Source organism: Egretta garzetta, unplaced genomic scaffold (genome assembly GCF_000687185.1).
Source record: "Egretta garzetta isolate BGI_Z169 unplaced genomic scaffold, ASM68718v1 scaffold133, whole genome shotgun sequence".
In the NCBI taxonomy this organism is placed as follows: Eukaryota; Metazoa; Chordata; class Aves; order Pelecaniformes; family Ardeidae; genus Egretta; species Egretta garzetta.
Genome location: NW_009259111.1, coordinates 4,637,742 through 4,652,896, shown reverse-complemented (window position 1 = coordinate 4,652,896; position 15,155 = coordinate 4,637,742).

Here is a 15,155-nt window from a genome sequence, read left to right as displayed (position 1 = left end):
TGCCCATATTGCAGGAAACATTTTGACTCAGGGCTCTGTTGTGTAAATCCAGGCGCAAAAATGCAGCATGAGCACTAGGCAACTCATAACAAAGCCACAGCAGAGGCAGGGTGCATAGCTACACCCTCCACTAGCTGGGTCTGCTCTTACCATACACTTAGCCAAGACCACTCTAGACAGCGATAAGATACTCACTGCCCTCCTGTGATATTTCTGCATTTTAACACAGGTAGGGAAAACCCCACATGAGAAACAAAGCTACGATTTTATTTTTTCCTGGAGTGCAGCTGAGGGCCAAAACAAGGGACAAAGGAAGAGACTGTGATTGCCTCGTGCACCTGAACTGTTGACAAGCTATGTTCTGGGGTCTTTCAGGCAGCCTGTTTCCTCCTGCAGCTAAGGCAGTGCAACAACCAGAGCCCCCCTGCAAGCAGGGGTTCACTCTCAGTCTTCTAATCTCTTTGGCCAAGCAAGATTTAGTTACTTGGTATCACGACGATGACTTCCTACTACTCATGGCCAAAGCACTCAGAGGCCTCATGCACTGGAAGAGGACATGGGGGAGAATTTAGAGGCATCAGAGTTGGGTTCACACTGCAAAGTCCATCAAAATCTGAACATCCATCTGAACACTCTGGGATTGCTTATCTTGTGCAGGGAGTCCACACTCAAAAAACCTGCAAAAGAAACATTGGTCTTTTTTTCCAAATCACTTGGCCCTATTTCTGCTTCCTGCATCATGGGACGTTGCCATGACACAAAACCAGCTTCCATCATCCTTTGATGCAATGTGCCTTGCTGCAGATACCTAGAAAGACTGAAGGCTGCACAGCAAGTATCTCTGTGCTTACAGTGCTCATTTAATAAAGCCTAAACTCATCAAAATTCAGGAGCTTTTACAGACAGAAGCAAAGCGAATCAGGTGAAGCTGGAAGACAGAGGCAGAGGCGGTGGAGGGCATCTTCACATGCAGTATCTAAAAAGGGAATGCAATCTCTGAAGCAGCAAGACCATAAATAAAGGGCATCCCAAGAAGACAATGCTTTCAAAATTGTTGTCACATCTGATAGAAAGTTCCCTGGCATATCAGCAGTTTCTTAGCAGTAAGGTATTTCATTATTCCTGCATACATTATTCATAGGCTATTGCCAACACAATTTTTAAACACTCCATTAAACAACCAGGCTACACAATTCACTCACAAAAGGACATCAGCAAGCCGTTAACTTTTTTGTATTACATGGGGAGCCCATCGTGAGTCCTCTACTCAGGTTGTCTAAATTAATAACCATTTACCACCTCTTGTCTACATTCCTTGGGAGAATTCTGGCAGCAAAGAACAAATGAACTTGAAATAAAAGTCATAAAAGCCCACATAGTCTCACAGCACTGGGGGTGCCTGGGAACTATCAAGTATCACAGAGGGAAGAGTGGAGCCAAGCTTCCACCTCCTTCAGTCCCAGGACCTTGCCCTTCTGAAATGCCGCATCAGGCTCAGACTATCCCCAACCACCTCCAAAGCTGGTGCCTGGCTCCAGCTATGCCTCCTCCCATTTCTGTGACTTTTTTTTATTAAAAATGTAATTGATCACATTCATCCTCTCACAGTTGCAGGCCACAGATGACAGCGCTTCTGGCAGCATTTCCTCCTCTCCCCCACAAGCTGTGGAGGATCCCCACCACGCTGTAATGAGCCTGAGATCTTCAGCACAGAAAACTAACAACCTCCAGAGCTACAAAGTGCAAAAGAATTTGCAGCATCAGCAGTGCTCCAGGTCCCTGTAACAGTCTCAGATAAGGTAGGTAGCTTTGTACCTCTGAAGACAAAAGTTTATGCTGAAGGATACAGTTCAAATTCAGCCTTGTTTGCAACACATCACAGAGGCACTGTTAGAAACATACAGGAGAGTATTTTGGTTAATAAACACAGGAAGTTTCATTTAATACCCCCTATTAAAAGAAAAACACCTGCTAGGAGCAGTTACCATTACAATCACAGCTTGCCCTCCCCGGTGTGCATGCATGATGAGACAGGTTTTAATTACACTTGTCATTTTCCCCAGGAACCTTGCCTTACTGAATAGAAGCTATGCACTTGTGCAGAAAGATTGTATTTGCTTGGTAAACTTAAAATTACCATTTCTTACTATTCGAATGTGAATTTCTCAAGCCCAGCCAGCATTGTTTTAAAATAATGGTTCGTATTATTTCTGTCCTAATAACAATTAAGGAATTTTTCAGGCATAAGGGGTCAGATTCCAGTCTCAGTTACTCACTCATAACCCTGGAATTTACAGTGTTATGTACTCCTCGTATAAGAATAACCTCATATATCTACAAGAGCCACAGGCTTCTCATCATTAACACATTATTCCTTTACACTTTTTCTACAAGTAAACTTCAAGTTAGTTACTTCCAAACACGCCCTTGCCAATTACTGAATGCTGCAGCTCAGTGGAGCCCCTCTGCTGGCTCTGACCAAAATGAGTGCCCCACAAGGGACACCACTTGCTGAGACAGAGGTACCTGTGCAGCTGGGGGCTGGGCAGCACATCCTGCTGGGATAGTGTGGCACTGGAAATGCCTGGGAGAAGTCTCCCGAGAAAAATATGAGGCAAACAGAGGGACTGCCCTCTGTTTGGACATGTGGCTGAGGCTTGGGAAGAGGTGATGGGGCAACTTGCCACCTGGAGGACAAGTCAAGGCTGGTATTGGGAAACCATGTACCAACATGAGTGGAGGCTGTGGCTTGAGGAAAGCCAAGCACATGATCTATGACTGGACTTGCCTGTACCTCAGGGACGGGAACATTATTTCTTGGCTGCATGGATCAATTGCATCAAACCACCCATCTCCTTTGCACCTGTGTCTCAGAGACGGAATGTGAGATGGGGCTGTGCCATGGTGTTGGAAAAGGAAGCATCTGATGCATGTGACAAGGTCCTTTTTGCTAATGTATGGGATGATTGTCATGGCTTTAAACTGGGTTTTACCATTTTGTTACAAAATCTATGGCATTTTTCTGCACATTTCTTTTCTTCTTCCACTCCTAATTTATTCTGGGCTGAAATGTGGTACAGAAAATATCTTGAATACAATGACAAGGCAGTATTTCCAAGTTTTGAATTTCTAAACTGAGCATAATTTAGGGCATTTTCTCAACTGCTATGACTACTTACTTACTTAGAGTCTTTAAAAATTAGTTTAAATTGCTGTAAAGCAATTTAAATTTTCACCTCTGCATTTGTGGAATTACAGTGAAAGTATCATTTATTGAATTATCTGTGTCCAACCAAAACCAGTGAAACTCTCCAAGACTTAGGCAGAGTAGGAGGAAGTTGTGTCCTGGCTCTCACCAGGAGATTTTGGACCAGATGATCTTCAGAGGTCCCTTCCGACCTCAAACATTCTGTATTTCTGTGATCTTCAATCAGAAGATGCACATGCAGCTCTCTGGAGGCTCAGTGCTTGGATATCCACTTCCCTGCTAGGGATTCATAGGTTTACAGTATCCCTTCTTTTTTTGTCTGTTCTCATTCTGCTCCAGTTTGAAATATTGCTCATTTCCTTGTTGCTGTTGTTCAACAGTGACAGATGATGCTGTCACACAAGCATTCCAACCATGCTGTGACTTGGTATTGGTGTAAGACATCTTGAGAGGTTAGGCTAGCAAATGAAGGAACGCAGTCACAGGAGAAGTGGCAGACCTGAAGAAGTAACTCTGAGTAACAAAGACTGACAAAAAGTTCCAAATGTGCAAAATACAAGGTGCAGCACACAAAGATGACCAAAAGCTTCATACAACAGCTCCTAAGCTATATCCACAAATCAGTTGTTGGTGACTCGCCAAGAGCCCAGGGGTCCCTGCTGCATGATCTCTTCTTGCACCTCCCCGCTATGCAGCACTAGGAGATGCTCATGATTCACATCTGTATAAACCAATATTCACTATGGGGCATGACCTGGGGGACATCTATGCTGCTCCTCAGCAGCACAGACAGCCTGTTCTGAGTGCTTGCAGGCACACAACCAAGCCAAAAAAATTTACAGCTAGTTCCTCTAAACCAGAATAAGCTGCATCCACAGAGGAACAGCTACATTTGTAAGCCAGAGTTGTGATTTTATTTAACATTTTGGAGCCAGTTGTCTGTATCTACATCACAAGTGGGATGAAGAAAATCCAGCTGCTACACAAAGGGAGACACCTTGCTCCTGAGGTATAGAAGAACATCGGAAGCTTGTTGCTTTGAAATGCTGTTGGACAAAGTTCACTGTTCCTAAGCCTCGCACTGGTCCCAGGAAACAATACGGAGCATCAAATAATGCTCTTCTCTTCACAAGTCCCCTAAATGAGCCTGCACAGAAAACGAGTATACAGCCTCTTCCAGACACCAGCTGTGTGCCAACCTGCTGTGGGGATATGGCTCACGCCCATTAGGCTGTAAAATGCTGCTTTCCAGGAAAAGTTTTTTAAAAATAATACCCCAGCTATTCCACTGAGCAACACTTGAGCATGACTGTGCACACTGGCCAAAAAAAGCTGGGCCATTGTTCTCCACCCATCCCTCCCAGCAGCCTTGGCTGGCCAAGTACCATTTTGTGTATCCATGGCTGAGCTGTTTCTCTGGGCTTCTGGCATCCTGCATTGTGGATCCTGCCTTCGTTCTGCCCTACTGTGACAATAGCTCTTACCCCCAGTTGTGCAACAATAAATATTTATCTGGCTTTGTTGCCATGTATTCTGCTGCCACTGCAAGCCCATGAATTCTCATTCCCCGGAATATGTGGCTCTTTGCAAGGCACTGACAATCCTCTGTGCAGTCTGAGGCATAGAGGGAGAGCTGGGGATGGACCACAGTTAGGAGAAATATGTGCCACAGGCTCTCATCTATGGAACAAACATAATTCCCCATCAGGCTGAGCCTACAGAAAACCCATCTTTGTGCTTAACCAAACTGAGTAGACCATAAGGAGAAGCCCATGGGTGCACAGATTCTAGCCAGAGGCAGCCAATTTTCTGCTGAATTCAACAACCCATCAGCTTTTGCTGAACCAAGGAGGAACGCAGCAGTGCTGGGCAATTCCTGGCTATGAACCCGCATGAGCTGACTGCAAAGCTGCCATCCTCCTGGGCTTGCTTGCACATTCCCACCATTGCTCAGACGGTGCAACATCAAGCCTTCTGAATGCATACACGCTGAAACTGATATAAAAGGGAATTTTTAGGCAGGGGGGCACATGTGTGTGGGAAGATTCAGCCGTTTTGTACCCAAATTCACCAGTTACATCTTCCCTTTTCCTGGGTGGATGCAGGGGCCCTCGCAACAGCCAGCCTTGGCGTAGCACCTTGCCTGGCCCCAGCAGCCACCCTGGCCGCTCAGCTCTGCACCCCTCCTGAGCAGCTTGCAGAGGTGAAAGAGAAGGAGACAGATGAGACATACAGGGGCCACCCAGTCAGCACTTTTCACCCCACAGTGTTGCTGAAATATTAGGGCTGACTGGGACAGCCCTAACTGGTATGCTCTGATGAGTGTGTGCAAAATGCTTCACCTCCAACTCTGCTCTCCTGCAGGAGCAAACATGCTCCTGGGAGAGAGCCGATTGCTTCTTGTCAAGAAAGGCCCCAAGTTGTTCCTGAATAAAGTTCTGAGAAAAAGTGCTTGTTTATGGAGGGTGGTGAAGAGTTACTGAACCAGCCGTTCAACCTGCCTAAATACTGTGTTGGTCCAACACATTTGTGCAAACAAGGAATTAATAGGAGAGTTTATGTTTGTGTTGGAGGTACCACAGGCCAGGCATCCAAGCAGGTAGCTCCTGAAAACATTCCACATGCTGCAGGAAATTCAGAGTGATAGATAAACCCTCCTCCCTTCAAGTGGAGACAAGAGCATAGAGGCTCCTTCTAAGATGGATTTGTAAAATAGCTAACAAATCACACAGGAGATGACACTTGATTTGCCTTTGGGAGAATGTGTGCGCTGATAATCCTCTGTCTCCATCATGCTTATGCCATGCAGTGAGTTTTGCCCGTCCTTGTGGTGCTTTATGGCAGCTACTGGCACTCCCCAGCACACCTCAGGGCCTCCATTTCTCCAGCAAGGGTAATGCAGTGAAACTCGTCTCATGCCCAGCTGTCCAGCCAGGCCTGTTCACAAGTGGTCAAAAAATTGTGATTTTTGTCTGACAGGAGAGCGTCCATTGTTCAGCACAAGCCAGGAGTAACAGGGCTGGGCCTGAACGCTTCCCACCCGCAAAAGGACCATCCTCCCAGCTCAGCCACATATGGCAGGAGCAGTGGGTCCAAGGCAGCTGTTCCACCCCCAGGGGCTCTTCAACTCCTTCTGCAAACTAGGGCTGGTTTGTTGGCTTCTCTCATCCCTCCCTCTATCCCAGCACCCTGGGTACTTTCTTCCTTCCCATGGCTCAATGGCATTACCCCCTGGTTAAGCAAAGTGAGCTCCAGATGTATTTCCCAGCTCTGCTCCACAACGGACTCACACAGAGTTGAGAGCTAGAAATACTTCTTTTTCTTAAGACCAAGCTATGGCTATCTGCCAGAAAAATACAATTAAAAATTTGGCATGGGCCCTCACAGTCCTTGGGTGGTGAAGTCAGATACATTGCTGCACAAGTTCTTGGCATCAGAAAAGTTGCCCTTTGATGAAGGCACAGGGGAGCAGGCAGTGGGTGAGGATTAATCAAACTGGCATCTAAAAAAGGCCCCTGTGCAGGTCTGGGCTGCTCCACACACAGCTGCATGCAGAAATGAGAACTGCAACAAAAAGTTTCATTTCCAAGACAAAATCCTGCCCGACTTGCAGTCACATCAACATTCAACCTAATCTCTGGATTAACCATGGGGGGGATGAAAAACTTATCAGCACTGACATTAAAATCTTCAAGATTAGCGTCTTCCCCCCCAGATGCAGAAAGAAGGGAGGAAATTTGGAGCGGCACTTTCCTCGCAGCCACCTGGGAGCAGGGCAACATTTGCCTGCACCAGCCTCTCCCAGGGGCAACCACAGCTCAAGTCCCTGCAGTGCGGCAGCACGCCTGGGCACAGCGGGGGCACGGCACGGCCACCCAGCTGAGCGGCAGCAGGCAAGCGTCGAGAACGGGATGTTTTGTACCGAGCCAGCTGGGGAGCATGTGAGCAAGGCTCATCGCGTCATGGGAGTGCCAGCGATGCGAGATGGCAGACACGGCTGTTGCAGAGGTCTCTTTCCTGATGTTTGCTCTCCGCATGCGATTCCTCTGGCACAGACTGCTGTCTGTCCCTAGCTGTAGACACTGCTCAGGAGAAGTGTCAATGCTTTACCCAATGCTTTACCTTAGCCATGCTGTGATCTACCACCAAACCCGCTATCATCTGTTGAATGGGAGTAAATTTCTGAAGGGGATTGCCTAGGATAGGTTTTAGGAGAAAACTGCACTGAATGCACAATGTATGAAGGATATTTAAATAAATGGCTCAGGAAGGTAAAAGAAAGAAGCATTAGACAAGCTTTGTGGCCTTCTCCAGTGGACAAGAAAATAGCTACAGCCGTGAATCCTTGTGCAGTGGTCAGGGAGGGAGATGAGCGATAGCAGGCAAAGGTGGTAGGCAGCCTTCACTTCTGCCCAAGTTAAAGCAGAAGGAGCCAAACTGCCACTCGCGTAGAAATAGCAAAGCCCATGTTAGCAAATCTGTAATATGAATACAACAGCAGTCTCATCTTGTCTCCAGTCGCTTAATGAAGAAATTAAAAAACGCTGAGCAGTCATGCTGACTGTGCTCATGGGGCTGCTGACGAGTCCAGTTTGGCTCAGCAGCCAGTGTGACCTGGGAGCTCTTGGACATTGCAGCTCTCTGCTGCAATACCCACAAGTTTAAAAAAAAAAAAAATGCATCTGCAAACACCTGGGATGTAAAATAATGTGGGAAGAAGTTGCAAACAGGAAACTGGAGTCTTGCCTTCAAACGACTCCTTGCAGGAGGCCTTAGAAATGTGAGGGAACAGTCCCATAACAGCCTAAAATAGAGACAGGTGGTTCTGGAGCCAAGGAAATAATCCCCACCGCATCAGGGCGCTGCCTGTGCCACGTGTTGCATCAGGAGCCTACTCCTGCTTCTTGCCTTTTAAACCATGATATTGCCCAAAGCTATCTTGAGATACTGGTCCACAATGTTTCCCTCCAGCAATTAAGGAAGGTATCTCCTGTACTGAATAGAAGAAGAAATCGCGTTAGCTTGGCTAACTGCAGTCAACAAGCCATGCAACAGTGTCTCTGGAACCCTCCTCCACTATGCAGGACCTACTGCTATCAGGCCAGGGAAAGGGAGATACCACTACACCAGCCAATACCTTACCAAGTCACTGGGACAATCTTTTTAGTAGGGCCAGCTGTGACAGGACAAAGAGTAATGGTTTTAAACTAAAACACGGTAGGTTTAGACTGGATATAAGGAAGAAATTCTCTACAATGAGGGTGGTGAAACACTGGCATGGGTTACCCAGAGAGGTAGTGGAGGCCCCATCCCTGGGAACATTCAAGACCGGGTTGGCCGGGGCTGTGAGCAACCTGATCTAGTTAGCGGTGTCCCTGCTCCCTGCAGGGGGGATTGGACTAGATGACTTCTAGGGGTCCCTTCCAACTCAAAACATTCTATGATTCTATGGCATCTGCCCTTGGCTTTCTGGCATTCCAGGGAAGTCTTCAAGATGGCAAAGCCTTTCTTTAGAAGATGTTAACTCATAAAAATCAAATTACAGACAAACACATTTCACCTTGAACTGCAGACTCAGCTGGGATGTATGTGTTTTTGCTAGGGCTTGTTTAGGTTGGGTTGGTTTAGCTTTTTTCCATTACCAAGCATCATCTGTCCTGTCTACCAGAGTGGCACAGGACCACAAGCAGGTCTATTTTGAAAACCTTTTCTTAACGTGAGGTAGTAATGATTGACTCTATAGCAATCTTATAGCTGTCAGCAATTTTGGAGATTGCCTTTTGAGTACGGTCGGCAATGTACCATTGCCAATGACAAATGATGTTAAACCAGTCAAGAATTCAAATGTCTCTGCAGGGCTGTAGGAGCTGCCACAGACTAATGCTTTCAGGGTAGTCCATTGGCTCACAGGAATGAAAGCAAAAAAATAGCATTTGCCTGCCAGCATCTTATCTCAGAGCAAAGATTGCTTTTCCCTCCTGGGATTCCAGACCTTCCTTTTCTGTGTAGCAGAAAGCAAGCCTCTCCGAACATTTCCTTTGCTGTAACACTCACAAAAGAACCCCTTGCAGATGTTTAAAAACCTGAACCACAATGGATCTGCCTTTTCATCTTGCTCATCAGAGCTGCAGTGCTGCCAGTGCAAGGGCATGCACCCTTCCTTGCTGAGCGAGGTCAAGTGGGGCTTCGTACCCTAGTGCTGCCCAGGACCTCAGGGGGATGCCGTGAAGCCACAGGGAACTTCAGGAGCCAGCCAGCCAGCACCCTGAAATGCGCAGTCAGTGGCTGTCCCAGGCAATTCCTCTCAGGACAGGAAGGGGCAGTTATTTGGCTTGTCACACTAAAATCCAGTTAAAAAATTTCTGTTGCTTATGGAAGAGTCTCCACAGCTCATCCTGGGGATGGTTTCCAGGCTATGAGCACACGTTCTCAGGAGACTTGTCATTATTTATATCACACTCTTCTGTGAAAGAGAATGCAGATTTCTGTTACCCAGGAAAAAGTAGTGTTAGGTTTTATGCTGCTCTAAGCATTACCTTGGAGGGGCTGGGTGAGCCCAAGGCGCTGGCTGTGGGGCACAGGGCCACAGCAGAAAGCAGCACCCCCTTGCAAGGCTTGTTGCTGCAGACAAGTGCCACACACTGACATCTGCCCCACCAGCTGTGTGGCAAGACTCGGGCCTCTCTCCAGTCTCTCTGAGATGGGTGCAGACCTAAAATAATATGCCCCAGGGAGACCTGTCAGTTCTTTCCTTGTCAGCACCAGGGGCAGGCTGAGCCTCTAGGTAATAGCAGTGAGGGGTCTGCACTCGGAGTTATTTGTCCCCAGAGCTTATATCCACCTTTTCCCTTCACTCTTACATTTCCAGCCTTATTTGCACCCGACAACCCACTGCAACATTTATGTACTTGTTGGAAGGATCCCAGCCACCCTGTTGCTCAACCACAGCAGAGGGGATGCATGGAAGATTGGGAGCTCAGGGGGAACGAGCACTTGGCAAAGCTCTACCCTGACACATGCTGCTTTGCCAGTAAGGATTGGTATTTGGGAGGAAAGGGAGGCCCTTCCATCCAAAAGCAACTTCTTCAGCAGAGACGACCTCATTTTACCTACCATCTATGGGGCATAATGCAGGTCTCAATGAAGAGCGTTGCAGGGCTTGGTACCGTCACAGCCTCTTATGGTAACAGCTCCAGAGCCATTAGTGTAGCAGGGAAGGCAGGTGGCACGTGCCAGGCTGTACCAGCCCTACCAGCCATTCTCAAAGTTGTGCCAAGGGTGAAACCACCTCTGGCACCCAAAAGGCACTTCTGCAGCTCACCTTTCTGGCTCACACACCAGATTCGTGCAGGTGAGGTTTTGGCAAAAACAATGGGAAGGCAGAACTGAGAGCAGAGGGGAAGGCGGCTGCCAGTAGCTGGGAAAGCTGGCAGCTCTACACAAGGGACTTTCGCTGTATGAATCCCTGCAAGGGGCTGCAATAAGATCAGAAAAATCTGGCAAAAGCAAGCAGGGCTGTTCTGGGAAACCCAGGAGGCACAGCTCAGCTTGTTTTGTGCCTAATGGAAAGCTGAATGAAATGCTCTACCTGCATATCATGTCCTGCAGGCTGAAAGCTTGTGAAACACTGATGTTAAAGAGAATTAGAAGGGAAAATAGCAATGTACCCCAATCAAGATGTGTATTTAGAGAGGTGCCACTCTGGTGCCTTATAAAAAAAGCAGCAGCCCTCCTCATGTTATCATTAGACCAACAAGCTTTAAGAGACAGGAGGAGGTAAGGTCAAAGTATGATAGTGGAGTCAGAGATTTTATTTCCAATATCTATTCTTGTGCCAAGATGTTGTCATCTGGGCAAGTCAGTATCAGACACAAATTACATAAAGATAATTGGACTTTCCCAGCCAATCTCCACAGATGTGGGGCGGGCAGGTGCAAACACTAACCCGTGCAAACACTAACCCATGCACTCCCAGGATTCACACTAATATATCAAGGGTTCCACTTGGAAAACCCCTGCTGTTATCAGGCTGCATATACAAATGCGGACCACGATCACAATGAGCGTGCAGCTACTTACCAGGGATGGTTTAGTTACTACAGGGCTTACACAGAGTCAAGGCCTTTTCTGCTTCTCACCCCACCCCACCAGTGAGCAGGCTGGGGGTGCACAAGAAGTTGGGAGGGGACACGGCTGGGACAGCTGACCCCAACTGACCCAAGGGATATCCCATACCATATGACATCATACTTAGCATCTGGTGGAAGAAGGAGGAAGCGGGGAACATTTGGAGTGATGGCATTTGTCTTCCCAAGTAACCGTTATGTGGTTAGGCTTTCCCAGAGATGGCTGAACACCTGCCTGCTGATGGGAAGCAGGGAATAAATTCCCTGCTTTGCTTGTGCATGTGGTTTTTGCTTTACCTATTAGACTGGTTTTATCTCAACCCACGAGTTTTCTCACTTTTACCCTTCTGATTCTCTCCCCCATCCCACCGGGGCTGTGTGGCGCTTAGTTGCCAGCTGGGGTTAAACCACAGCAGGGTGCAAGTCCACAGATGCATGGGACGTTAGCCAAGTGGAAATATCACAAACGTCAATTAAGTGATAAACTTGTCATCAAGCTCCTTTTATATCAGGATTGCAGGGAAAAGCCATGCAACTTGCTTAGTTTCTCTTGCAATGGAGCACAAGTCAGCACTGCTATCCAAGTACCCTGGCTGGCTCTGATTTATGCTGTAATAAACCCAAAAGACACAAGCAAATAGCGATACAGCAGCCAAGCTATGGGCACAGGCTCTCAGCTGGCACAAGCCCAGTTCTCTTGAAGCCACAGGAGACAAAATGACTCTGCCCCACATGTCTAGTATGTGCTGAAAAATGTGTAGCTCACTTAACTTCAAACTCACCCTCAATCTCAAGCAGCAACTCAGTCAGAGGCTACGTGCCACTAGCAGAAATGCACCCATTTTGATACATAATTGGAAATTTAATGCCTGATGTCAGCTGGTGCCGTATCTGTCTCCAAAGCTGGTGTCTGGTGAGAGGCAAAAAATGAAACCTCCCCATTCAAATTTGACAAAAGTCCCAAGGCCAATTCAGTAACATGGCTTGTCTCATCTTCCCTCAGTCTGGGAAAATACACATTTTGCAGTAATCTATAGAAATTAGTTTTTGGGAGAAAGTGTAGGCTGCTGGTAGAAACAAGGCGTTTCCATAACTCACAGCAAGGTGAATCAAAACAGCCACCATCCTCATTAGCAAGCAGATTTGCAAGACAGGAGTCAGCCTGCAACATTAAATTAACAGAAGAAGAGACACAAGTTGCACTCACCCAGAGAGAAACTGTGCCCTGTGCAATTCTGGGTCAGAGTCTGCGGTGCAAGCCCCCAGGCTCTCTGCAGGTATCTGAGATACTTCCCGCCCCAGCACACTTGAAATCTTCCAGGAAAGCTCTTGCTCAGCCCACCTACCACCTTTCAGCTCTGGTGGCATGCAATCTTCTCCTAGACACGGTTTTTTGCTCCATGTCGCCTGGATACTTGTTCACATTCAGCATTACACGGAGGGATGCTCCCGACTGACACACTTGTCATACGGAAACCTGCCATTAGCTTAAATACTATTTAGATTATGGCAGTATAAGATATATCCGATAACCATCACCTTCATTTTGGGCATGCTGCAGTAAGCAAAACCTACATCTCTATTGTATCACAAGGCTGTTGCCTGACACGAAGGGCAGTAGGACAATTAAGTGCTGATACAATAGCCGCTTAGGCCTCCAGGAGGGAAGAGAGTTATATAACTAATAATCTTTTCGCTGTTCCAAGAGTTTCCACATGCTAGCAGAAGACAGGTTCCAGATGCCATCTTTTTCCAAGAGTCTAATTTCACTGGAGTTACTATTTCCTTAGCATTATGCAGTTACCCACAGAGAAAGATAACTTTGGCTCTTCTGTCGCACTCAGTGTGTATTTTGGATATAGATACTTGAACAGGAAAAGAGAATGGAAGAAATGCATCTCCATCCATTCAGCAGAATGATGTCTAAGTACAGGCTTCTGAACTGGACCCATAATCCTGATGCACAAAGCCCACTTTGAACAACAGACGCATGTGACTTGAATGATATACTCGAGTTAATGAAGCCTTTAATATACAGCACTGCCTGCAGCAGCAATTGGCCCTAACTGCTTAATGCAACCGCACTGGGACTGGGACTAGTGTAAGAGAAGCCCGCACTTTCTAGCCTCCAATTTCAGTTACCCACATCTAAGCCCACCCTCTCATAGCAACAGCTACAGCAAAGAATGTCAATGTCACAGGAAGAATGCGCAAGTTCGCTCTGAAAAAATAAATCATGGCATGTCACTCTATGCCTGGGCTTTAGCTGGCATAAATCAGGACAGCTCTTTGCTTAGGACCAAAGCTTTTAGGCTTCTCCCAAAAGGTGTGACTGACATACATGTTACTAAGATCCTGCTAAGTTTACCTAAGGTGACGATTCCCTCCCTTACTTCATTGAGTTCAGATGTTTAGAAATTTTTCCTGTAATTCATTTAAATTGGCTTGGTTTTTATACAAGTCCCATATTTCCATAATTGTCTATGTGGTATATAAATGCACATGTTTACAAGCCTCCTGCATAGTAAAAGCCCAATTTATGATGTATTTAAGTAATGGGAAAAATTACAATGAAAGCAACAATGTTGGGTATAAACAAAGAGAACAAGTAAAATGAACCTCTCTACTGTAAGAGTTACTTCTGACTTAGATGGTTGCTAACATTTTCTTCTTTAACACAGAAATAATGCATCCTCTATTTAAGAAGCAAAGGCTACATAGCTCAAAGTGTGATCTTTCTTATTTTCAACAGCAGTTTAAGGATTATAGAGCCCACTTTCTAATAATAAACCTTTAAAACTATGCTTAGACCTACCTACTGCTACAATTGCCCATCGCACAGTCTCTAAGCAACGTGATTTACATCAGGTTTCTATATTCATCTGTTTCGGTGTGGTTTGGCTCCTCCTCAGAAACTCAAAATAATACCCACCCAATTCTCCAGCCCTATTCAATACTTGTTACTCATGATTTCCAGATCATACCTGTCAGGTTTTTTTGCCCAATTTTTGTAAGTGACCTTCGTACTCCCCCCAGTGACATCCTGCATCTACCCAGAGGGACAGCAAGGGCTGTTCCCAGGAGGGTCGCTGGCTGCTTCCCACCTAGCAGGGAAGGGGCCGAGGGCTCGACTTGCTTGATGCAGCCAAAACAACATATGCTTCCCTAAGCCAGCTACCTCTGTCTAAAGATGCAAATACATCAGAGGACGAAAAAGAAGGGATGGAGATTGGTAATATATGGCTTCTGGGCAAAAATCTGTCCCAAACAGGGTTTCGTCTCCCTCCCATGCTTAGGACTATGCTAGTCTAAGTAAAAGTCAGGGGATGTTGTAGGGGTGAGAGCCCATAGTTCATCTTGCTCAGGAAGACAGTATCATCTATAACTGCCCCCCAAAAGAGAACAATTCTCAACCAATTAGTGTCTTTATATTTCCCATGCCCTGTTTTCCTCGAGGTAGTGGGAAGCCCTATACTCAGTCCAGCCCTAACTTCAGGGAAAAATTAAGTCCCTTTGAGCAAGAAGCATTATGTAAATACCAGAATGACTGCATGTCTCCAGGCTCATCTCCTGCACACTTGCAGCCCCTGCAATCATGGTGCCTGCTGGGCAAAGAGGTCTCTAAGGCAAGAGCCATCTTCCACAAGCTCACGCTAAAAACTGCTTAACCAATAGTGGGGGAAAAAAAATAAAAACCCACACAACAAAAATCACTAACGAGGCAGTCTCAGAAAGGACTTTTATTAATATGGGACCAGTGATGACTGAACAAGAAGGGAATTAAAACTCACATATCCATGAAGCAACTGCAGCATTTATTA